General features: G+C 45.3%; 1 long non-coding RNA gene across 1 annotated transcript; it reads right to left on the bottom strand.

The window, feature by feature from the left end:
• Nucleotides 1-1,209: 1,209 nt before the first annotated feature.
• On the bottom strand, nucleotides 1,210-25,823 carry LOC146346689 (uncharacterized). The gene is made up of 5 exons (XR_014789827.1): nucleotides 25,714-25,823; nucleotides 23,766-23,948; nucleotides 21,642-21,866; nucleotides 17,192-17,290; nucleotides 1,210-2,406 (listed from the first exon to the last, which is right to left on the bottom strand). It is a non-coding gene; the product is annotated as an uncharacterized LOC146346689 (long non-coding RNA).
• Nucleotides 25,824-26,442: the final 619 nt, after the last annotated feature.

Genomic DNA, 26,442 nt, shown 5'->3' with positions numbered 1-26,442 from the left:
GAGCTCCCTAGTGAGGTTCGCCTGGCGCCTACATTGTACTCCTTTCGGCGCCAGGTGAAGACCTTTTTATTTTCCCAGGCATTTTAGCTTTCTAAATTTTTATCTTTGCTGTTTTAAATCTGTATTTTAAACTCCTGTACTGCTGCTAGGTTTTATTGTGGTTGTATTGTTATATTGTGGTTTTAATGTTCTATATATTTTAAATTGTTTTGTTGTGTGTTGTTTGGTTTTAGTTTTTGTGAACCGCCCAGAGAGCTTCGGCTATTGGGCGGTATAGAAATGAAATAAATAAATAAATAAATAAATAAATAAATAAAATTCTGCGACTTTTCTGTGCTTCTGCAAAACTACAGCATGGGTGTGTGTGCACATGCACAGACACTAACACACGCAGGCAGCCCTGCTCACAAGTCTTAGCTGAAGCCTGAAGCAACTTTTGTGGTCTGGAGATCATGCATGTTTTCATATTCAAGATCCCGCCGTGAATACAGACAAGGGGACAAGTAGCATGCTGCAAAAACCAAGCTCAGGGTAACTGGCCCAGACTTTGCGATGTAATCTACAGCTCCAAATTTCTCTTACCTACTGCAGAGTGCAGGCCAGGAAGTACATTGTTCTGAAAAGGATGTGGCTTCTTCTTTTCTACTTCTTTCTTTCTTGCCTTCCTCACTGTCAACATCTAGACTGCAAGTTCTTTGGAGGCTGGGACTTGTCTTTTTGCTTTTGTAGCCAGCCCACTTCTCCTACTAGAACCCCTGGACCCTGCATGTCATCAGAATGGCCTCAGAGGACACAGTCCAGATCTTTAGAGTTAGCCAGTTAGGCACCACAGAATTTCCATGACCTACAGCCAGTGGAGGCTGGTGGCTTCGATGTCAGTGGGGTGGTGGGTCCACTCCAGGTTTCAGCTAGAACCAGTCAGAACTCTTGTTGCAGCTCTGACTGGTTCTGACTGATTCACCACCCCACTAACACTGGAGCCACCAACATCTGCTACCTACAGCTGGTCCACCTGGACAAGCTAGGGTGGCCAGGTATCCTACTTTACAGAGGACAGTCCTCTATTTGAAGGACTGTCCAGTTCAAGTCCAGTTAAAGATAAAAAAAAACCATCAGAAGGGAGAGCAGCATGGGCCTTGGAGTTGCCCATCAAGGGTTAACATCTGGACAGCAGATGAAACTACACTGAGATTTATTTCATTTCTATTTAAATTATATTTATACTTTCTAAACTTGCATCTATACATGTACAGTAGCATATGCAAACATTTGTCCTCCGTTTTGGTGATGCGTTTCCTCTTTTTTGGCTGTGCATAAGTGGGCACCCTATTTCTTCACTGGCCGAGTGTAGCTGAGCCTCACTTGTCTTATAGTTAGGTGCCTCCTGAGTTGCTCCTCACTTCCTGATTTTCCTTGTTCCCTCTGGCAACTTCTCTCCCTCCTTTTGCCTCCTCCACTTCCCCTTTACTGCCTGCCATGACAAAGGCAGGGCGGAGCTAAGCAGCCACCACGGAGACCAGCTCAGCACCGAGGCCCCCACCGATTGCCCATGTACACCCGCCCAGGTGGTGTGACTCATGACTGGCTGATGGAGGACCAATATCCAACATTGGTATGGATGGTCCCAGGGCATGGTCTCAAGGCTCATGAGGCAGCCATCTTGCTGAAGCTAAGCAAGTCTGGGTCTGGTCAGTGCTTGGAGGAGAGACCACTTGGGAATCCAATGTAGCCACCTTGAGTTCCACAATGGAAGGAAGGTGGGATATAAATGTAGTAAATAAAAATTGGAATCAGCTGGCAAAGACAAATTTGCATTTACTTCAGAAAACCAAATCTAGAAGGATCGGTAGATATGCCAGGTAGAGTTAGCAAGTTAGCACCCCTAACTTGCAGATGAACTTTGACAATATCCTTTGATTTAATAGGAGTTGAGGAGAAATAAAGAGGGAATGACATTAAGAGAAGCTGGAGATCTAAGAAGAAGAGCTATCTCTACCCCTAAAGTGGGCCACTCTAAAAGGCACTCTTGAGTACAACAGAACTCTAGAAACAAATTGTCAATGACAGATGAAAGGCATCTGTTGTCCACTCTCTTAAAGCAAAATAAATGATTAAAAAAATCTTGTAATCCAGTGTCAAAATAATTATCATCTTCAGATATGGCTGGGCAGATTTAGAAATGATAAAATCAACAGATTCCTTTAGTCAGTGATGCATGCGATCAGGTTTTGCAGAGGCCTAGAAAAACTGTTCTGCTTACAAATGTTGATGAGTTCATACTCTTCTCACACGTGGATGCTAACGTCTTCCTTGAAGAATCTTTATGAGTTTGTTCTCTCTATGTTCAGGATGGTTGATCTATGGAATATCCCTGCAAATTGCTTCTTTATGAATATCCCATTTAACCTAGTAGACAGAAATGAATAATATTAGCATGTTGATCATCACTGTTGTGTCATTGGCATCACCCTAGCCCCCTAGCCCAGCAAGACAGAGCCCTTCTAAGCTGGCTGGAAGCACCTTTCATGCCAGGAGGGGTGCACTTCTAGGGCTAGGAGTTGTTCTGTGTGGCTAGTTGCTACCATGGTAATGCAGTGGTTAGTGTGGGACTCAGACTGAGAGGAACTAAGTATGAAATCCTGCCCAGTCATGAATCTCACTGGGTCAGCTTGGGCCAGTCGCTCTCTGTCAGCTTAATCTACCTTACGTGGCTGTGGTGGGGATTAAACAGAGGAAGGTAAACTATGTACACTGCCCTGAGCTCTTGGGAAGCAAGGTGGGATAACAATGAAATAAAGACCTGGATTGGCTCTCCTCCTCCTCCTCCTCCTCTAGTTAAAGCATTTTTATCCCACTCCTCAGTCAAAAAGTTTCTGGAATAGGTTACTAACAAGCAATTGGCACCAAACAGTCCCTGCCCCCAGGCTTACAATCTAAACCATCATGACACAAAAGCAAAAAATTATGGGGAGGGAAGAAGAAATTATCATTATCAGCTGGCCTACCTTAAAATATCAAAATTATTTATTTACTCATCATGTTTCCACCAACCCTTCCTCTAAGAACTCTGGGTGACTTACATGGATGGGTACTTGTTCAGTCGTGTCCGACTCTTCGTGACCCCATGGACCACAGCACGCCAGGCCCTCCTGTCCTCTGCTCTCTCCCGGAGCGTGCTCAAGTCCATATTCATGGCATCAGTGATGCTATCTAGCCATCTCATCCTCTGCGGTCCCCTTCTCCTTTTGCCCTCAGTCTTACCCTGCTCTATATTTGCTGTGAAGTAAGTAGGTGAAGAGATATGGCCCAAAGTCATCAAGTGAGCTTCATGGATCATACTCCAATCTCCCCAGCCAAAATCCAACATTTTAACTAATACACCACACTAATCCTCTTACAATATAAAAAACAAAAAAGAAATGAAACTAAAAATAAAAATAAAAAAAAAATTGAATTAAAGTTCAAAATTAAATTAAAAGTAAAATTAATGTAACATTTTAAAAATAAAACAAAATTAAATATAATATATAGTAGATTGGGTTTGGACTGCTGGATTGGGGAGACCAGGGTTCAAATCTGCACTCTGCCATAAAGCTCAACTTGGGCCTGTCAGGAATCATCTTTCAGCCTAACCTGCTTCACAGTGTTGTTGTGGGGGTAAAATTGTGTGTCATCTATGCCACCTTGAGCTCTTCAGCATTAGAGTGGGATCAAAACGTCATGAATGAATAAATACGGTTAAATTAAAATACAATACAAAAACAACATTTGAAAACCATCCAGCAATACAACCTTATCTGTTTAACCATGTTTAAATTGCATATAGTACTCTCCAATACCCAATACTCTTCTAGCTCACCTACTCCCCAAATGTGCTTTGCAGCTATTCCTTAATTGTCCCTTCAACCCACCTACAGTCAAGGCCAGAAATACTGGAACAAGGATAACGGTTTTGGCAGTTGGCCTCTGTACACCACCACATTGAAGTTGAAAGAAAACACACCCAGATGGGAGCGAAGTCAGGACTTTCAGCTGTAATTCAAGGGGTTGGACAAAAGTGGGGCACTAACCATTCAAGAAGGACAGCCAATGGCATACACACACACCCATCATTGGTGGCTCATAAGTAATGGAACAAACCAACATCATTTCAAATGTAAGAATTGCCTTTAATACCTGGATGAAAATCCTTTGCAGTCAATGACTGCCTGAAGTCTGGAACCCATGGACATGACCAAATGCTGAGTTTCCTCCCTCAAGATGCTTTGCCAGGCCTTTACTGCAGCTGCCTTCAGGTGCTGCTTGTTTGTGGGTCTTTCTGCCTTCAGTCTTGTCTTCAGTAAGTGAAAAGCATGCTCTATTGGGTTGAGATCAGGTGACTGACTTGGCCATTGAAGAACATCCCATTTCTTTGCCTTGAGAAACTCTTGGGTAGCTCTTGCTGTATGTTTTGGGTCATTATCCATCTGCAATATGAAGCGACGTCCTATCAGTTTGGCAGCATTCAGCTGAATCGGAGCAGAAAGTATAGCCCTATACACTTCAAAATGCATTCTGCTGCTCTTATCAGCAGTCAGGTCATCAATAAACACCAGTGACCCAGTTCCATTGGCAGCCATACATGCCCATACCATAACACTGCCTCCACCATGCTTGACAGATGATGTGGTATGCTTTGGATTGTGAGCTGTTCCTTTCCTTCTCCATATTTTTCTCTTCCCATCATTCTGGTACAAGTTACTCTTGGTTTCATCAGTCCAACGAATCTTATTCCAGAACTGGGTGGGCTTTTTTAGGTGTTTGCTGGCAAAGGCTAATCTGGCCTGTCTGTTCTTGAGCGTTACCAGTGATTTGCACCTTGTTGTGAAGCCTCTGTATTTACATTCATAAAGCTGTCTCTTGACTGTAGATGTTGACAATGACATGCCTACCTCAAGAGCGTTCTTGACCTGGCTAGATGTTGTGAAAGGGTTCCTCTTTACCATGAGCAGAATTCTGTGGTCATCTACTTTAGTTGTCTTCTGTGGTCTTCCAGGCCTTTTGCTGTTGCTGAGCTTGCCAGCTAATTCCTTCTTTTTCAAGATGTTCCAAAGTGTTGTGTTAGCCACTCTCAATGTTTTTGCTATCTCTCTGATGGGTTTATTTTATTTCCTCATCCTAATGATGGCCTCCTTCACTCGCATGGACACCTCATTGGACCTCATGTTGGGAGTTCCAGTGAACAGCTACCAAATGCAAATGTAACACTCAGAACCACCTCCAGGCCTTTTATCTGCTTGATTGGTCATGGGGTACCCAGGAAACAGGCCACACCTGGCCATGCAGCTGCTTGTCAGCCATCTGTTCCATTACTTATGAGCCACCAAGGATGGGGTGTGTGTATGCCACTGGCTGTCCTTCCTGAATGGTTAGTGCCCACTTTTGTCAAACCCCTTGAATGGCAGCTGAAAGTCCTGACTTCGCTCCCATATGGGTGTGTTTCCTTTCACCTTCAGTGTGGTGGTGTACAGAGGCCAACTGCCAAAACAGTTATCCTTGTTCCAATATTTCTGGCCCTGACTGTAGTTCCTTCAGGCTCCTCACAGGGGGGTCTGTGGTTCGCCTTGCCCCCCTTCTCCTTAGCATTCCAAGTGTCTCCATTTTATATCATCACTCTTGAAACATTATCCATATTCATAGGGGCAGAGTATTTTGATTGATTGGCCTTTTGCAAGTCATGTCAAGGTTACTCAGAACATTAAATGAGCGTTCCTTGGGACTCATGTTTAAAAATCTAATTAAGAATATATGTCCTTGTAATGTTCCTTCCTTCCTTCCTTCCTTCCTTCCTTCCTTCCTTCCTTCCTTCCTTCCTTTTAAAGAGAAACAATAGAGAACCAAGAATGTAGATTTACTGGCATAACTTATACAATACAGGCTTTTCACACCAAACAGGAGGAAAAACACACTTTCCTGCAAAGCTTTTAATGGAAACATCACTCTCTTACCTGGAGCTACAATCGTGAGTGATGAGGAAAAGAAACCACATAAGTGTGGTGAAAGCCCAGCTAAAGAACACAAGAGCGGACTCCAGGAAACAATAGCTTAGAAGCTGGAAGTGGTCACTTTTCGTATGGGTGCTAAGAGTCTACTTTAAGAGTCAAGCATTTGGTCCACTCAGCCCAATGTTGCCTACTCTGACCGGCAGTGGCACTCCAGGGTCTCAGACAGAGGTCTTATGCCAGTCCTGCTACCAGAGATCTTTTTACCTAGAAATGTCAGGGATTCAACCTGGGGGTGTTGTAGGAGTTCATTCAAACCCGACACAGAAACAAACTCCTGGGGCTCTTTAAGAACCCGCCAAATCCTTCTCCGGCTGAAATCACTACCCAGGCCAAGGAAGGACCCCATCCCCAAAACACCCTCCCCAAGCTCCCCTTTTACTTTCAGTTAGAGCTGTGTGCAAATGGTCTCCTGAAATTCTCTACCCTATTTGTGGGCAAACAAATTATGGGGATCATTTGACTGAATTGCTCCAGGGGGAGGAGAAATTCTCCATCAGCTTCTCAGGGCCAGGCTCACCATTAGCAGTTACAGTAACACAGCTTCTTTCTTTTTCAGAAGATTAATTTCTTTATTTTTCTGCTACTGCTGGTTCAAGTAACAGCAGCAAGCAACTGAAAAGTTGTCGTTATCTGAGGGGGGGAGGAGAGATTAAAAGAACAATCTTGCTAATTTTCTCAATACAACATGTATTTCGAGAAATTTCAGCTCAGCTCTAATTTTAACTCAGGATGGTGCACTGGCAAAGGGGCGGAGGAGAAAATGGAAAGTCTCCTTTTCCTCCTTCCTCCCCATCTCTCTCCTTTCAGTGTCCCTTGTGATTTGTAGTCATTTCCTGAGCCCCTCATATTGACTTGAGAACTGAGCTAAATTCTCTTTAATTATTTTTAAAGGGAAATCGGCTCATTTCCTGGTGAATTCAGGATGAGACTTTCCCTCATCTCAACCCAGGACCTTCACACTCCACTATTTGTTTATTTGATTTTATTTGTTACATTTATATCCCACCTTTTCTCCAAGGAGACCAAGGTGGCATACATGATCCTCCTCCTCTCCATTTTATCCTCACAACAACCCTGTGAGATAGGTTAGGCTGAGAGTCAGTAACTGGCCCAAAGTTACCCAGTGAGCTTCATGGCCAAGCGGGGGACTAGAACCTGGGTCTCCCAATCCCAGTCTGACACTCTAACCATTACACCACATTGGTTCTCACTACTGTGCTATGAGTCTTCCACAGACTTTGTTGCCCTCCTCCCTCCAATCCAAATATGTGCCAAGAAAAGGTGCACATAGCATACATAAATGCATGGCTTAACACTTGAAGATTGCAACAGATCTAACAACACTGACAAAACTCATGTATCACCTCAGACACAATACTTTTCTGTGCAGTCTCTTCATAGGATGCTGTAAATTCCACATTGTAACATGAGCTCAGAGGCCACATTCCACATTGATGGTCCGCAACTGGATTCTCCCTTAAAAAGTTCTAGTCCTTCAGACTAGACTTGGCCTGTAAGGAACCACTATTTGCTGAACAGTAATCTACTTTTTTCTTTACCTGATCCTAGAGATTTTCCAACTGGAGCCAAGCGCAAAATGGTGGCAAAGAACATAGGAAGCTGCCTTATACTGAGTCAGACCATTGGACCATTTAGCCCAGTATTGTCAATACTGACTGGCAGTGGCTTTCCAGGGCCATGTTTCCATGACAATGGAAGGAGAAGCTAATGGAGGAGTACCAGATTTTTTAAAAGGAATCAGCTTTGCTGTGAGCAGAGCTCCACGAGCAGATTCTCCGAATCAGTAAAAATCACTTCACAGAACATACTTGCTGGTGGGGGTTGGAGTGAACATCATTTGACTGGCAGGGGCTGCTCAACCAATAAGACAGGCTTCCCCCTTCTCCCCCTTTTGTCCTTTCCCCTGAAAGTCCAGATGCACCTGCATTTCAGGAGCAAGCCTCATGGAACACAATGGGAGTTAATTCTGAGTAGACACACATATGCTTGTTCTGGGAAAGGGCGGGGAGGGGGGACACAAAGAGGAAACCAGCCTCCATTTTAACCTGCAGGACCGCATTGACCACAATGGGAGTTACTTCTGAGGAGACAGTAGTGGGTTAGTTGTGGGAAAGAGAGCAGTAAACACAAAGACAGAAACCAGCCCCCATAGTAACCCACAGGATAACGAAGCTGTGAAGTACTTACTTCCTAAGGCAATGAATTGGAGCCTTGAGATTGCACTTAAGGAATTGGCTTTAAAGTGTGCCATTTCAATCGAGGGGGAATCTCTGTAAGTTCTGATGTGGGCATTCAAAGGCAAGCCTCACTGGCTGCAATGGGAGTTACTTCTGAGGAGACACTAATGGGTTTGTTGTGGGAAAGGGATGGAAACCAGCCCCCATTTTAATGCACAGGATCTCTATAAGGAAGCTGTGAAGTAGTTACTTCCTAAGGCAATGGATTGGAGCCTCGAGATCGTGCTTAATCACACTTAAGGAATTGGGCTTTAAAATGTGCCATGTCAATTGAGGGGCTTCTCTGTTATTTCTGTGGACATGCAGAGGGCAAGCCTCATTCAGCACAATGGGAGGAAACACCCCTTGACTGGAGTCACAGTGAAAGGCACACCCCTGGGCAGGGCTAGCGTACCCGAGCTAAATGTGGGGGTTGGGGCATACAACAACTATACTGGGGAGAACCCAACTTAAGGAAAAGAATTGGACTTTAAGCAGTTTCAGGAAATCCGGTTTTCCCTGATAAGCTCTGGGGTGGCTGCTGGATGGCCACAATGTCATGTATCCCTAACAACCTCAACACACAGCTGGCTCAGAGTAAATTGCTGGTGGAAACACCCGCCCAGGATTCCATACAGGGGTCTTTCCTAGCCCTACCTGGAGATGCCAGGGACTGAACCTGGGACCTTCCGCATGCAGAGCAGTTGCTCTACCACTGAACTATTGCCTCCTTTCTTTTAGGTAAAGACAGTTACCTACTGCACTCCATGATATACAAGTACAAGTATGCACATCTGTGTTACTACAGATCAAAGATTTGAACACTGCTTTCAGTACCAGAACAGTTTCAGTTTCCAACAGCCTTTCTTGGTTTCAAAAGCCTAATTTAGAAGTGCGGGAAATCTTTTTGCTCTTGCTTTTGTTAAAAATGGGGTGCTGGAAACCCTTTAGATCTACTCCAAATCACTCAGAGATCTAAATCCCAATCTATGTTATAGCTGCCCCTCATCAATCTATATAATGTTGCCCAAAGCATTTCTATTTCACAGTAGTGTAAATCCTGGGAATATGGTGAATTACGTTCAAGCTGACATAAACAACTGTAGGATAATTGGTATTTCCCCTTTTCACCATTCCATACCCACACACACACACTGTGTTGTAAGTTTCCCATTTCCTGCTGATTGCAACAGTTAGTTGTGTAACCATTTAAAATATATATTATAAACAATATTTTGATGCATTCGCCTTCCCTATTTTAAATAAGACTTTTGTCGACATTAATAAGGTACGCAGTTTAAAAATAGCTCAGTCGGGTTAAGTATGCAAAGTAAGCACTTAAGGTGATTATATTTTCAAAATCAAAATCTGGGACACTTGAAGTACTTTTTTGTCAGGTTCATACAACAGAAAAAGAAAGAAAGATGTGCTGTTTTTGCCACTGGCGATTTCTGATTCAAGAAACGAGGGAACATGCATCTATATCACAGCAGAGAATCATTACCCTAGTTTCTAGTCAGGGCCAAACTACGTGGCATGTGAAATTCCTATGTTGGTGCCTCGCATTTATTTTTGTAAATAGCAGCCCTGTGTGTATGGGTGGGGTGGGTCATATTAGAATCAGGTCCATGGTGAAGCGGGAGAAATTTTTAACCCTTTCCTCCCAAACCACAGTCCCAACGAAAATTGCTCCAAAGCTTCTACTTGTACCAGGAGGGAAGCTGCCATTGCCCATGGAACAGTCCCCACCTTTGGCTCTGAGGTGGATGTTTCAGTCAAGCTAAGATGGAGATTGCGAGTAGAGTAACTGGAATCCCAGCGTAAGGACCTGTGCCACAGAATTGCCATGTAAGGAGGTGACTGTAGCCAAGGAGAAGTCCTACGTAAGCAGCTCCATATTCTGTCTCCTCCAGTCACTTATCCCCAGGTCCGGCTGCAGATTTGAACCCCCTGTGGCGACAGTGTCCCCCCCCCACTTATTTACTTACTTACATACTTGCTACATTTCTATACCTCCCAACAGCCAATGCTCTCTTGATGGTTCACAACAATTAAAACCCCAAATGCAACAGAATAAAACATAATATAAAACCTTAAAAAGTTTAATACGGAATAAAACCAGAGTAAAAACCAGAGTAAAAGCCAGCAGCAGTGTAAAGGTCTAAAACCACATTTTAAATTATAAATAACACATTTATAAACAAGACGGAAGGACTGAAAAGCCTGGGGAAATGAAAAGGTCCTCACCTGGTGCTGAAAAGGCCACAATGTAGGCAGCCCTCCCCTCATTTGGCAGGGCCGACTGCGGGAGGCTCTCTGAGTATGATCTTAGGGCCCAGACAGGTCCATATGCAGTGGAGGCTGATGACTCCAATGTCGGTGGAGCTGTGCATCCATTCTGGATTTCAGTCAGAACCCGCTAGAACTCTAAAGGAGCTATCCAAGGTGCTGAAACATGCCCCCAGAATAGGTTAAGCACCCTGGATATCTCCTTTAGAGTTCTGGCTGGTTCTGACTGACTTTCCCCACCAAAATTGGAGCCACCAGCCTGTATACTTGTGGTGATGATGTTGAGCAGCAGCGCTGTGATCTACAATCGGTGGCTACGAGCTGCCTGCCACGTTCTTTCCCCACAATGTCCCAGAGCAATGCATTGTGGGGGCATCGTGCATAACTAAAATGGCGTGCAGCTCCCAGACCTCGCCCAGACCTCAACAGGGGGGTCAAGATGGTCCTTACAGTGGATATGGGGCCCCAGCAGCTGCTGGAGGGTTTGAGGTGCTGACTCCAGCCCTCCTTATCCCCACATGCATGGACAAGTGTGCCCTTTGCCCTAGGAGAACATCCAGGACAGCTGACGTTTGCTTGCTTGCCTCCTCTCCTAGCTCCCAGTATGGCTGGTGTCCCAAGCAGCCTCCCCATTTGCCCTCTGGGTAGGACATTCCCATATCATAATGCATGGGCCAATGCTTGAGAATACGATGAGAAGCTTGAGAGTCACCCTATGAGATATGTACTATGTAGAACTGTTCCCAAAGTCTCTCTCATACATTTGAATGCATTTCCAATACGCTTCCTCTTTGTAAATGTATACCTATGTAGTCTATGAGATGATGAGGTCATGTTGCAAAATTAGATAAAGGTGATGTGCTGAGCGGGGGATGGGAAGCTGAAACATATTTAGTTAATGGCACTCGTGGGTAATGCACTTCCATTAGCAAGGTAAAATAAAATTAACGATGATGGCATGGGAATTGGTTCAACATCTTTCTTGACAGAAGTGTGGTTTGGCCATCTCATGCTCGACAGAATGGAGGTACCCTCCTCCCAAGCAAAAGTAGTAAATTACCTCAGTTTTTGTTCACAAGATGATGTAATAATATAAAATAATATAATGACAAAAATACTAGGCTATGAAACACCTTTAGAGCCTGTATTTTGTTCTCTCTTTTGAATTATATAGATGGGTTTGTACATCGATGAATCACCATAAAGAATTGACATGCGGCTAGAATTTTCTATGTGGAGAACTAGAGAGTGCAACTAATACCTTCTCCAAATGAATGGTTAGATAAAATGTGGGACTGTGCCCTTGTGGGTAAATGGACCCAGCAAGGACCCAGTTGGAGTACGACTCCCATCATCCCCAGCCAGCATGGCCATGGGTTGGAGTACAACATCCATCATCCCCAGCCAGCATGGCCATTAGCTGCAGATAATGGTAGTTGTACTCTGGTGCAACTGGACGGCACCAGGTTGGGGAAGGCTCTGGTAGAGTGACAGAAAACAGACAAAATAAATTTATGCAAAATTGGATTTGATTCTGTCATTTACAGTCTTACTTTCCATCATGTTGATCTTAATAACAAAAACATAGATAAAGCTAAGAAGTATGTTTAATTTATGAAGATGTAATAAGGTAAGGGGGGAAGGGGGAACATGAAGGTTTTAGTTTTTGAAAAATAATAATATATAAACTATTTTAAAAACAGCTTTGCTGGACCTTTGTTCACCCAGTCATGTTTCTCTCTCTTTTCTAATGGCCCTCCTAGCAACCTTGGAGATTTTTCAGAACAGGGTAGTCAATAAAATCAATCAGTCAATCAATCAATCAATCTTTTATCATTTGACGATAGTTTTAATCTCAGGCAATTTGGAGAACTGTCTACCCCTAATCTCAGGATCCCTTGTGCACTGGATCCCATCTACTCACACATGGAATGGCCCCACTCACAGGAAAAGTTTGCACATTATTTTATTCAGATACCCATGACAGGTGGTCCTTTGAAAAGCAGCGTGGTATAGCAGTTGGAGTGTCAGACTAGACCTGGAGAGACCCAGGTTCAAATCCTCACTCAAGACATTAAATTCAGTGGTTGGTCTTGGGCCAGTCACTCTCTGAGTTTAACCTACCTCACACGGTTGTTGTGATTATAAAATGGGGATTGGGGAGAACAATGTACATTGCTCTGAGTTCCTTGGGGGAATTCTGGAGTATAAATGCAATATACAAGCACACACACTCACACATATGTGTGTGTATGTGATGTGTGTAACTTGGATAGTTGCACTCACACCTTACTGACGGAAAGAACAGAACAAGGGAATACTGTTCATATGAGTTATTCATATCAGTTAATCTGTGATGAATGATTTGGAGAGTTGCTTTCATAGTTGTACCTGAGCTTTGAGCATCGTTGGGTAGAAAGGTGGGAATTCAGATTTAACAAACAAAGAAATAAGAACAAAATTCCCTATCAAAAATAAAAATAATCATCCTTGAGAAGACTGTACAGCATGTTCTTTCACCCCTGATCGATTTGAAGACTGAAGGCATTTGCAGAAAATCTATATTTTAAGCCTGCTTCTCCTGTAATTATGATGACATTGAATTTTGTAGAAGTGACAAGTGTCAGGTCTTCTTCCTACATCTGGTTTCTATCCAGAAGCAAACTTATTTCTGTGGTGACAGACTGATTTTGTGTGTGAAACACTGTTCAACGCATTTCTCTTCTTGTCAGGCACAGAGCCAGAGTCAACGAAATGGCTCCTTTACAAAACAGCAAGTCCAATGTGTCAGAATCAGAAATAACATTCCATTTGTTGTGAAGTTTGTTTCGTTTTCTTTTACAAAGCAGAGCTTGAATTTTCAAGTTCTGGGCACATCACACTATGGATTGGTTGCCCACAGGGAAATAAGGTACCCAGATAAAAGCTAACAGTAAAACCAGGGCCTGCTTAGCTTTTAAAGAGGTTTGCTACTTACTTCTGTGTCTTTGATTTTTGTGAAAATGTAGGAAGGGTAGCCCTTATATCTCTTTTCCAACATGGATATATTTTCAGCAGACCTTGAGAAACAGCTTAAGAAAGTACATGCAAGCAAGGCCTGCCCTACCATTCGGCAGAGTGAAGCAGTTGCTTCAGGCAGCTGATTTTAGAGGGTCATGAAAGGGCAGCAAAATAGTGATTTAATTTATTATTGTTGTATTTTTACTCCCAGGGAGAGGTGTTTGTGGGATTTTCTCTCTCAGGTGCTGAAATAGCATGGCCAACCTTGAGTACTATATCCCTTGACTTGGGAGTGCAGGGAGGCCCATTTGGCTATTCCACCAGAGGCAAAAAAAGTCTTGGGGTGGCCCTACCTTTCAGCCAACTAAGGACTGTGTTTATAAATTGTGAGTGGGTTTTCCCACTTGCCTGAGCCCCACCCTGAAAACCTGGGAATCAATTTTGACTGAGTGACACTTGCCACACCACTGACCCACCAGACAGTATAATATCAACCATATATTTAGTTCAACACATTAAACAAATACAGTGGTCACTTATGAATTGCCCCCCCAAAAGGGGGGAAAGGGGGGGGAGAAATGCATCATCAAAAAAGAAGACACCACTCCACATAAAATTTGCATCTGATAATTTATGCTAATTTATAAGCCCCCTTGGGAGGGTTTCTGCCCTGAAAGGAGACCTAAAATATTTTAACTAAATAAATAAATTATACGTATAGATGCAATTTAGAAATTATAATTATAATTAAAATATGAATACAGGACATCTCACCATAGCATGGAAGCCTGTCATCAGGTGACCTGTGTACCTTGTTCAGTCTGGTATCCAGGTGCTATTGATGGGCAGCTTCAAGACCCTGCTCTCCCTTGTGATTTTCTTTATCTTTATCTTGAGACTAGAAACTAAGTCCTGTGAGGAAATGTTGAAGGGACTGGGTATGTTTAGCGGCTTTAGCCTTGAGAAGAGAAGACTGTGGAGGGATATGATAGCATTTTTCAAGTTCCTAAAGGGTTGTCGTCACACAGATGAAGGCCGCAAACTGTTCTCTGTCATCCATGATTATAGGACATGAAATAACGGGCTTAAGTTACAAGAAGACAGATTTCGGTTGAACATCAGGAAAAACTTCCTAACAGTCAGAGCAGTCAGACAATGGAACCAACTGCCTAGGGAGGTGGTGGGCTCTTGGACGCTGTAGGTATTCAAGCAGAGACTGGACAGCCATCTGCCAGGGATGCTTTCAACTGGATTCTTGCACTGACTGGGTTGGACTCGATGGCCTAAATGGCCCTTTCCAACTCTATGATTCCATGCTTCTATAACTGGGGAAGCTGTTGTGTCACCTATCCTCTGCTTTCATCCAAATCCACAGGATGAATCTTTCTCTTGACAAAACTGTTTATCAGTGGCAGAGGTGAAATATCTCCTCAATTCTCACCACTCCTTCCTGCCTTCCTATAGTGCGAAGTGATAATCAGCCATCACCTGCCTACATGAGGTTTACACCAAACCTCTTTGGCATCAGCTCCTGATAGGAGGGAGTCACTTAACCTGTTAATCTCTCTTCCCCAGACCACATGAAATAAAAGTGAGGTGGTGTTACATGTTTTCGCCTTTAACTGGGCATCTGGGGGGGACCCATGCTGTCAGCATGTGTGTTTTGCAAACTAGCTTTATAATTGCTCGGTTTAGACAATGTAGAAGTGACTTTGTTTCTTTCCTTTTTTATTGGACCTTGCTCGATTCCTCTCTGATCCCTCTACCCCCACCCCACTGTAAGTTGGATAAGACCTGTCTTAAATTGGACTTTGGGGTTCATTTGTCTGCCTCCCTTAAGCATCCAAGGAGGAATACCACTTGCCAGATCACTTGACTTACACTATGTAGGGATGTGTGAACCAACCTCCGCCCAGTATCGGCAGGCGCTCACTGAAGTGCTGCCCCCCCCGGACCCGTGCTTGAGCCCCCACAAGCTCAGAGAGCTACCTGCACTCACCCAGCCACTCTGGGCAATGTACAGCGTATAATAAAACAGTTTAAAACAATAAAATTCTACAATAAAAACGTTTTCTAAAATACCCTAACCCACCCCAAATGCCTGCCTGAACAACGTTTTCAATGCGTGGTGGAAGCTCATTAAAGAGGGGGCATGGCAGAGTTCCCTAGGGAGGGGGTTCCACAGAGTGGGGGCCACCACAGAAAAGGCCCTCTCCCTCGTCCCCACCAGTCTAGCTGTCCTGGCTGATGGGACAGAGAGAAGGCCATCCGAGGCTGATCTTGTTAAGCGGCCTGTCTGGTGTTGCTGGAGGCGCTCCTTAAGATAGGCTGGGCCAGAACCATATAGGGTTTTAAAGGTCAAAACCAACACCTTGAATTTGGCCTGGAAAACAACTGGTAACCAGTGCAACTCCTTCAGCACTGGAGTGATGTGATCTCGCCAGCGGCTGCCTTTAATCAGGCGAGCCGCCGCGTTCTGTACCAGCTGCAGCTTCTAAACCATCTTCAAGGGTAACCGCACATAGAGCGCATTACAGTAGTCTAAACGAGAGGAGACCAGGGCATGTACTACCGATGGGAGCTGATGGTCGGGAAGGAAGGGGCGCAGCCGCCGTATTGTGCAGACTCGGGCTGAGAAAGCTTGATCTATGCATTATTAGAGTGTGGGGAGCTTCCAGAAGGGTGTGAGTGGGGGTGAGCAAGGCCAGGGGCTCGGCAGGCATGGTCCAGGGGTACAAGTCAGGGGGAGCCCAACGGACTCCCAGACCCAGTTGGGTGTCCGTGCCATCCCTAACACTATGTAAGGGATTTAAAAACTGGCTGGGGGATGTGGGCGGGGGGAATCCTGGGAATTGTAGGACTTTTCTCTGTCTAAATATGTGCAGGATTGCACCTCAGGTAATTTAACTTTGGACTCCTCTAAGGATGGCTGTTGTTGACAATTGTTTAAAATGTGCTCATTTACTGCAAAGCATATGCATTGGACACATGATTGTATCAAAGGTGAGTGCTACTGAGACAGCATGGGACTTGGAGATGTGATTACAGACCCCTCCTGTTCACAGCCAGAGAGAACCATGCCGGCTGCCTCTCCAAGGTCAGAAAAGCCTGTCTAGCAGAAATACAGGAGATCAGAGGATGGGGAGGCATCGATCACCTCCACCATTCCTCCCGCCCTGCTGGCTTCAGCCCAGCAGGCCATAGGGAACCTGGAAGCCTCTGAATTCAGGGGTTTCTGAGTGGTGAGGGCAGAATTGATAGGATTGTGCCCTAAGTCCCATAGATTTCAATGGAAGAGTTAAGCACATGCTTACATCTATGAAAGGAATTTTAAGGGCTAAGCAACAAGTTACTCTGGAGATGAGAGCCAGTGTGGTGCAGTGGCTAGAGTGTTGGACTGGAAGCCAGGAGATCCGGGTTCTAGTCCCCACTTGGCCATGGAAGCTCACTGGGGGACTTTGGGCCAGTCACAGACTCTCAGTCCAACCTACCTCACAGGGTTGTTGTTGTGAGGATAAAATGGAGAGGAGGAGGATCATGTAAGCCACCTTGGGTTCCTTGCAAGAGGAAAAAAGGCGGGATATAAATGTAATAAATAAATAAATGAGTACTTTGTCTTACGCTAAAGCAGCCTTCCGCAGCAGGGTGCCCTCCAAACGTGCTGGAACCCAACTCCCATCATTCTCAGCCAGCATGGCCGACCAGAAGGAACAACTTGTCCTGAGGGGATGGGAGAAGAAGCAGAAACAACTTAGAATCATAGAAGAATAATAGAATAGAAGGGTTGAAAAGAAGGGGCCTACAAGGCCATCGAGTCCAATCCCCTGCTCAATGCAGGAATCCAAGTCAGAGCATCCCTGACAGATGGCTGTCCAGCCTCGTCTTGAACACCTCTAGTGTGGGACAGCCCACAACCTCCCCAGGTAATTGGTTCCATTGTCGTATTGCTCTAACAGTCAGGAAGTTTTTCCTGATGTTCAGCCAGAATCTGGCTTCCTGTCACTTGAGCCCATGATTCCATGTCCTGCACTCTGGGATGATCGAGAAGAGATCCTGGCCTTCTTCTCTGTGACAACCTTTCAAGTACTTGAAGAGCGCTATCTTATCTCCCCTCAGTCTTCTCTTCTCAAAGCTAAACATGCCCAGTTCTTTCAGTCTCTCTTCATAGGGCTTTGTTTCCAGTCCCCTGATCATCTTCGTTGCCCTCCTCTGAACCCTCTCCAGTTTGTCTGCATCCTTCTTCAAGTGTGGTGCCCAGAACTGGACACAGTACTCCAGATGAGGCCTAACCAGTGCTGAGTAGAGGGGAACTAGTACTTCCCGGGATTTGGAAGCTATGCTTCTATTAATGCAGCCCAAAAGAGCATTTGCCTTTTTTGCAGCCACATCACATTGTTGGCTCATATTCAGCTTGTGGTCTACAACAATTCCAAGATCCTTCTCGCTTCTAGTGTTGTTGAGCCACATATCCCCCATCTTGTAACTGTGCATTTGGTTTCTTTTTTCCTAGGTGCAGAAGTCAGCATTTATCCCTATTAAATGTCATTCTGTTGTTTTCTGCCCAGCGCTCCAGTCTATCAAGATCACTTTGAATTTTGTTTCTGTCTTCCAAAGTATTAGCTATCCCGCCCAGTTTTGTGTCATCTGCAGATGCTATTCTATTTGATCAGCATTTCCTGCACCTCCTCCTCCAAGTCATTAATAAAAATGTTGAAGAGCACTGGGCCCAGGACTGAGCCCTGCGGTACCCCGCTCGATACCTCTCCCCAGTTTGAGAAGGTCCCATTGATAAGCACTCTTTGAGTCCGATTCTGTAGCCAACTGTGGATCCACCGGATCGTTGTTTCATCTAGTCCACTTTGAGCTAGTTTGCTCATCAGGATATCATGGGGCACTTTGTCGAAAGATTTGTTGAAGTCGAGGTATGGTGAACAGCCACTATCTAGCTCCTAGTGGTGGCTCCTCCATCCCCCAACAGCCATCAGAAGGGCTTCTGGAGAATATCTTAGCCTGGGGGGATTGGAGAAGAAACCAGGGATGGGCAAACTCACCATTTCTCACCCTGCGTGCTGCTCACTGGACCCTCCCCTCAGCCAGGTCCCCAGGCAGCCCACAGGCGCCAGGCGAGCAGCACACAGACACCTGCTCCTTTGCCGTGCCGCCATTGCTGCCTGTAATGTTGCATAAATGTCTGCTTTACAGCTGCCATTTCTATAAATGCTTGTTTTCGAAAAAGGCCAAGCTGCCATTGTTATGCAAAATGGCTGCTTGGCAAGGGAGCTGTGTGCTTGCCTGACTCCGTGCATGCAAGGGGATCTGCAAACTTGCACCTGGGGGGCTGAGCTGGTGAGAAATTGCTGAGCTTCAAGCCCCAACCGGATGCCTGTGCCACCCCTACAAGAAACAGATTAGACTCAAGAAAAGAGAAACCGCAAAAGAAAAAAAGTAAAGAGGAACAGGCCAGCAAAGAACAGCCAGCCCAGAAGGACAATAGATACAGTACAACTTGAGTTCTGTCAGGGCAACTGAATCAAGCCTCACTATTATGCTTTCCCCCCATTCCTCCCTCCAAATCCCTTTCCTTGTGTCTCATGTTCTTTTTAGTTTGTGAGCCTGAGGGCAGGGACTGTCTGATTGTGGATTCTTGTAAGCCACCCTGGGAGTCTTTTTACTAAAGAGTGGGATATAAATGCTTTGAATACATACATACATACATTATTTTCAATGCCAAAAAATTACAGCTGCAGGGCCCTGATCCAGATGGGGACCACAGTGAGAAGGCAAAGAGTTAAAGCGCTGTACCCCCATTTGTTGTTGTTCAGTCGTTCAGTTGTGTCTGATTCTTCGTGACCCCATGGACCATGGCACGCCAGGCCTTCCTGTCCTGCGCTCTCTCCTGGAGCGTGCTATGGTCCAAATCTGGATCAGGCCTCCCCAGACATACTTTAGAGTAAGTAAGAAAGACAGATGTTGCTGCTAGCTATGTTTTCAAAGTAGTTTGTGTCATGTTCTCTGGCCTTGATTCTGCCTCTGGCTCAGAGGAGTACACATAGGGTGAGGGGGCATCCTCCAGTAACCTATAATCTGCTACTCCAGGACCTTCCAGGTCAGAGGATGTAGCTTTACCAAAATCCTTGGACTAAGAAGGCACCCCTCTGATGTAGTCCTCACTGCCTCCACACTGTAGAAAATCAGACACAGCTGCAGAATCAGACAATGGCCCATGGAGAGCTCTGCAGAGGTGGTGAGTTAACAGCAGGTCCAGACCTGCCAGCCTTCAGAAGACTTCAGAAGGCCTAGGGATGTACAAAAGTCACTTACCTTTCCGTGGATTCTGCTCATGGGGGGGGAGGCGTTCCGTCCCTCCCCCCAGAATCCTCGACGGGGGGGGAGGCGATCCGTTCCTCCCACCCGAAATCCTCAACGACTGGCTGTGCTCTGCGGCAGCTCCATGGAGCAGCCGGCCAGGCCCAGGCCAGAGCCGTCCGCAGCTGGATTTCCGGCCACAGAGGGCTCTGGGTAAAACAAAAAACAAAAAAACTGCGTACGCAAATGGCGGCAGCTATGGCCGCTGCCGTTTGTGTTCCTTATTTTTGGCCGTCTTAGTCTACGTAAATATTTACTTAGACTATTATGGCGAAAATAAAGGGGAACGCAAATAGCATAGTGGGCACTATTTGCGTCCCTTTTTGATTCGCCATTTTAGCCTACGTAAATATTTATGTAGGCTAAAACAGCGAATCACAAAGGGATGCAAATAGCGCCCGCTATGCTATTTGCATTCCCCTTTCTTTTCGCCATCATAGTCTACGTAAATATTTACTTAGACTAAGACGGCCAAAAATAAGGAACGCAAATGGCAGCGGCTGTAGCCGCCGCCATTTACGTACGCGGTTTTTTTTTAACCCAGCCATGATATGCTACATAAATCTTTACGTAGCCTATCACATCTCTGCTAAAAAAACAAAAAACAAAATGACAAGACTGCAAATGGCAGCAGCGGCAGCCTGTTGGAAGACCAGCCGCCGCAGCCGCCGCCAAAGCCGCCGGCGGAGCCACCACCGCCCAGAACATCCGCCCCAGGTAAGTCTCATCCTGGGGGGGATCTGTGGGGGTGGCGGGGGGGTGGCAGGCCATTCCGCCACAGATTTTGGGGGGCCGAGTGCACTGGCATTCGGCCTCACCGAGGTCCGTGGCGGAATTCTCTGACATCCCTAAGAAGGCCTCTGCCTGTTGCTGAGACAATTGCTCTTTGTGAATGAGTTTCAGCCAGTGATCTGTCCAGGGTTCTGACAGACTTTGCCTTGCTTTGCCAGACATGACCTACCCTTTCTAGGTAGTACCATTGCTGCAACTTCTGTCCTCTGGGAGCTCTATGCTGAGCTAGCTGGCTGGATCTCAGCTTCAGAGAATTCTAAAGATGTACAGTCTACCTCAGTGCTCCTTTAGACATCTTCCATTATACATCTTTAAGACTGCAGTCCTAAGCAGACTTACTAGGGAGTATGTCCAGTTGAAAGTGGGATTTATTTCTGAGCAACCACGCTTAGAATCATACTGCTGCCCAAGGGATGTGTGCAGCCTTGTGCTTTCAGCGGTAATAGTTCTTAGCCAGTCAAGGCACTGCAATGTGTCTTTAAATGAATCTGGACTCATTACTTAAACTCAATGCACAATCTGGTTTGCTGGCATGCTTTTATTCACACCCATCTGTTAGGGTGGCAGCATGCCTGTTTGTAGATTGATGTACAAGTGACAACTGTTGCAATGGAACAGAAGTGCTAAGCCCTGCTCAATATATATTTAGTAGGCAAGCGTGCTAAAGACACATGGTCTCCGCCTCTGCTTAATGCCAACATTTGGCCCCCGCTTCTTGGAAAGGGTGTTTGGTGTTTGGCACAAATCAAACCTTTCATCCTCAACAGCGCTACACAATCTGATTGGATTTGGGGTTGGGAAGAATCAGAATATGCTGCATGAGATTTAGTGAATCCATTAGAACCCTAGAGCTCAAAAGCACTCCAAACCCTGGAGCCTTTAAGCTAAGAGTGACTTTACATGTTGCACTCACCATGTTCCACAATGATTCCTTGGTCATTTGTATTTAAATCTGCACAGTTGAAAGCTCGTCTGAATGCAGCTTGGAGGCCTCCTTCTCTCTGAAGATCTTGATGAGAGCAGTTCCTCTTTTCTGTATCCCTGCTGCTGGTGTTTTGTATTTATATTGTGTATTTGGATCTGTATTTGCTGTGGGTGTATTGTATTTGTACGATCTGTTATCCAGTCCAGCTGGCTTCTGTACTTGGAATGGAGAAAGAGCATAATAAGAACATAAGAACATCAGAAGAGCAATGCTGGATCAGAACAAAGGCCCATCTAGCCCAGCATTCTGTTCACACAGTGACTAACCAGCTGTCGACCAGGAACCCACAAGCAGGACATGAGCACAACAGCACCCTCTCACCCATGTTCCCAGCAACTGGTGTACATAGGCTCACTGCCTCTGGTACTGGAGGTAGCACATAGCCATCAAGACTAGCGGCCATTGATAGCCTTTTCCTCCAGGAATTTATCTACCCCTTCCACCCTTTAAAGCCATCCAAACTGGTGGCCATCACTACATCCTGTGGTAGTGAGTTCCCTATGTCTCCCTATCCACATTCTCCACACCATGCATAATGTTGTACACCTCTATCATGTCTCCTCTTACCCCTCTTTTTTCCAAGCTAAACAATCCCAGCTGTTGTAACCTTCTCTCATAGGGGAGATGCTCCAGCCCCTTGAGGATTTTAATTGCCCTTTTCTGCCCTATTTGCAGCTACAGTATCTTTTTTTTTAGGTGTGGTGACCAGAACTGTACACAGTATGGTATGGTCGCACCATAGATTTGTATAGGGGCAGAATTATATTGGCAGTTTTATTCTCAATTCCCTTTCTAATTATGCCTAACATGGAGCTTGCCTTTTCTACAGCAGCTGCTCTCCATCGAGCTGTCCACCACAACCCCAAGATCTCTTTCTTGGTCAGTTCAGTCACTGCTAGTTCAGATCCCATCAGGCTATTCTTGAAGTTGGGATTTTTTGCCCCAACATGCATCACTTTATACTTGTTTACATTGAACCGCATTTGCCATTTAGATGTCCATTCTCCCAGTCTGGAGAGATCCTTTTAGAGCTCTTCACATTCCCATCTTGTGGGTGCCGTCTTGTTCTTTGCCTCAGGCAGCAAAATGTCTTGGGCCAGCCCAGGCAGCTTATCTTGGAAGGGCGGAGAAAGCTGCATCGGCTGAAATCTCCTCTTCAATATAACTATTAAAGGTAACAGGAGCCCTAGCTCCTTTTGCCTCATTACACTCTTGGCTGTGTATCATTATCTACTGCTTCATGCAGTTATGAAATATTTAAAAGCATAAAAAGTGCATTTATCTTCCTGAGACATCAGACCTTTCTCTCAAATGTCATTACAGGTAAGATTCCCTATATATGTATATTGCCACCCAAGATGCATGGCTACGCTGTCATGAATTCAAGGCTATGGAGGGTCCCCCTCGGTATCTTTTGAAATGTGTCTTCAGTTCTGCTGTAAGGTTAAAATACCTTAGCCCTGTTCTAGTTAAAAGGCTTTTTGTCTTTAATTTGCACAATAAGGAAGAAGCTAGAATTCCTATTGTGTGACACAGAAATATTCAAGGCATCAGGGATGTAGCTACCTTTCAATAACAGCAAAGGAGGAGAATAAAGCCAATGTAGCATCTGCTAATTAGTGGTGCTTCTAGATTAAGACTTTATTGTGCTGTTGACCTGCCTCAGTTATGGAGTGCACAGGGAGTCCAGACAATGTCGTTTTCAACTTGTAACCATCCCATGTTTTCCCACCACTTCTTCCATCACTTTTCTTACCAGAAAAAAAACTCATTAGGGAGGGAAAGACGGAATTGCTCCACAACGACTTTTGATTGGTAGCTGTAGGAGCAGTGCCAGCTTCAGGTTTTTAAGAGGGCCCCTTGGGCAAGACACCCACAATAGGCCCCCTCCCTCAGTAATTCTACTTTTTCACCATACTGGCACCAGCTGCATTTCCCATCAGGAACTGAGTGTTTGTCCCAGATGCTTCTGTTGTGAAAGGGGCTTTGGAGGGGACCTCTTATTCCTGGTGTGTGTGTGGGTGTGTGGGGTAGGGTGGCCATGTGTCTTACCTTACAGAGAACAGTTCTCTGACAGCATCCTCACGGGTTGGTATGGACCATTGGTTATATTGATTAGTGCTGATGGGAGTTGGAGTCCTCTGTTTGAAGGGCTGTCAGAGGACAGTCCTCTATTTGAAGATGTCCTTCTTTGAAGGTCTGTCCAGTCCAAGTCTAGTTTTAAAGTAAAGAACCCTAAGAAGGGAGAGCAGCAGATCTTGATCTTGGAGTCACCCATCCACAGTTAGTACCAGGACCGCAGACTGGGCAGGCACACAGGTCACCTGGTCCCGGTCTTCCCTATGATGTACTGCATTTCCATTTAAATTATAACAATTACTTCTAAATTTGCAGCTGGCTAAACATTCACATATGCAAATTCTATGTAAATCGGCATCCTCTTCTGTCCTCTATTTTGGCAATGCCTAAGCAGCCACCCTATGGAAGGGGAGTTGGTAAGGTAACAAGGTGCATTCAACTTGACAGAGGGAAAGATAAAGATGCGCTCGACCAAATCAGGGTTGGGGCTTTGGCTTGCCCCCCAATTTACCTGGAGACTTTTGTTTTGTTTTTTTGACATATGGAATTTAGGGAGCTCTACAACCCAGCATGAGTCAGTAGGAGTCCTAGAGAAATGCTCTGAGGCTATTCATAGTAGAGCTGTGCATAAATGGCCTCTCAAAATTCTCCAGCCTATTTACGAGCAGAGACATTGGGGAGATAATTTCACCAAATTTCTCCTAGGGGAGGACAGTTTCCAACAGTTTCTCACAGACAGGGGTCTATTGGCAGGGGTTGTAGCACAAGTTCTTTCTGATTTCCTAAGGGTTTTTGGTTTATTGCACTGCTTTTGTAGGTGGCAACAGCATCAACTGTGTTGAAGCTTCCACTTTTTTGAGGCAGAATTTTGAATTTCTTTGGCTGGTATTTGAGAACTTACCTAAACACTGTGAGGTGGCTGAGGGTGCTGTGTGTGTTTTCTCCCTCTATTGCACATCTTTCCATTGTTCTGCAGCCTCCCAGGCCACCTGCACTTTCTGAATGGAAAAAGCCCCATGGGAGGAATTGCCTCATGACGGCTTTAACTAAAGTGAGGGAAGCTGAGGAGTCTACAGGCTGCCACAGAGATTACTGCATGATGACAGACAGGACACCCATGCACACCACATGGCCACCTCATAAGTAAGGTAAGCACAAGAAGCCCAAATCCAACCCATGGGAATTTCTCCGAAGTTTCTCCTCCTTTGAATTTATTTTTGAAAGCAATTTCTTTTCTATCACTTTGAACAAGAATGGTCGAAAAAAATGTGGGAGAAATTTTCAGCACAGCACTAATTCATAGCAGGAGTAGCAGCAGAATAATGGCCATGTCGAGACTTCCTGCATTGTCCTGCAGGAGGGCCTTGGCCAACAACAGCTCACTGTTCAGATGAACATGGCTTGTTCTGGTCAGATGCTGCTGCCTCTGATTGGCTCGTGTAAATCGTATAAGATCTCGGGGCACCAAATAAATACAAAGATAATTGGAGGGGTATTGAACCTCAGGCCTGAGGGCCAAATCCAGCCTGCCTGGGATCCCAATTTGACCCCCCAGGGTTCCCCAGATGGCCACACCCCTTTCCTCTGCTCCCACCCCCTTAGCTGCAACTACTGATCTCCCAGCTTTTGTGCAGTTTTCCCCCATTCTAAAAGGCTGAAATGCCTCTCCTAAGGTTTAGTTCCTGGTAGTTAAGAGCTTTAAACTAAAACATGCTGGTATTTCTGGCCCCCAAGAACTTCTGTGGAATTGAATTCAGCCCTTGGGCTGAAAGAGGTTGAACTAGTGCTGTGCCAAAATGCCACCTGCCCTTTAGCAACCTCTTCGTTTCCCTGAGAAAGAGGCAGTTTTTTTCCTGCCTCTTTTGTTAGGATGTTGAGAATTTTGGACAAATGTCTCTGGGTGCAGGGCTTCAGTGCTTACCTTACTGTAAGGAGGTGGCTGGGCGCAGGTGTTCTTTCTTTGTCCATTCCTCCCCCTCCTCACTGCATTCTGCCCTTGCAGCCTCTCCAGCTGCTCGAGCTCCTTGGAAAGACCCCTGGAGGACTTAGCCAGGACTCCCTCCCTTGGGGCTTTCTAGCGCTGCTGCCTGCTGAGTACCTGAAAGCTGAAAGAGGCATTTTTGGTTTTGCTCTGTTGTTATTAAAAGTCCTTTTAACAACAGTGACAAGAATAAGAACAACAACTCCTTGCTCAGCTGTCAGGCACGCTGCAGGTAGCAGTGCTGGAAAACCCCACGGGAGGAAGTCCTGGCTAAGTCCTCCAGGAGGCTTTCTGAGAAACTCAAACAGCTGAAATTGGACAAAATGGAGCAGGGAGGAATAGTAAAAAAAAGAAGGTGCACACACACACACAAACACACACCCCCCTGCCGCCTCCTTCCAGTAAGGTAAGCACTAAAGCCCTGCACCCTGACAAATTTCTCTGAAATTCTCACTCCTTCCCACAGTTTTTGGGTGCAGTTTCTTCTCGCCCCTCCTCCCCAACAAATGGTCAACAATAAATAGATTGAAAAATTTGGCACAGTGGTAGGTTCAACACCCCTGGTTTATAGCCTTAGTATAATGTCAAATAGACAAATTCAGGGTGCAATCCTATGCATGTTTAGACAGAAAAAAGACCTGCAACTCCCAGCCTGCCCCAGCCAGCCAT

This window comes from Heloderma suspectum, chromosome 4, assembly GCF_057233095.1.
Source record: "Heloderma suspectum isolate Gila_16-S chromosome 4, 16-S_ref, whole genome shotgun sequence".
NCBI lineage: Eukaryota > Metazoa > Chordata > Lepidosauria > Squamata > Helodermatidae > Heloderma > Heloderma suspectum.
Note: the sequence above shows the minus strand (reverse complement) of the source record. Positions and strands in the feature narration are given on the sequence as shown.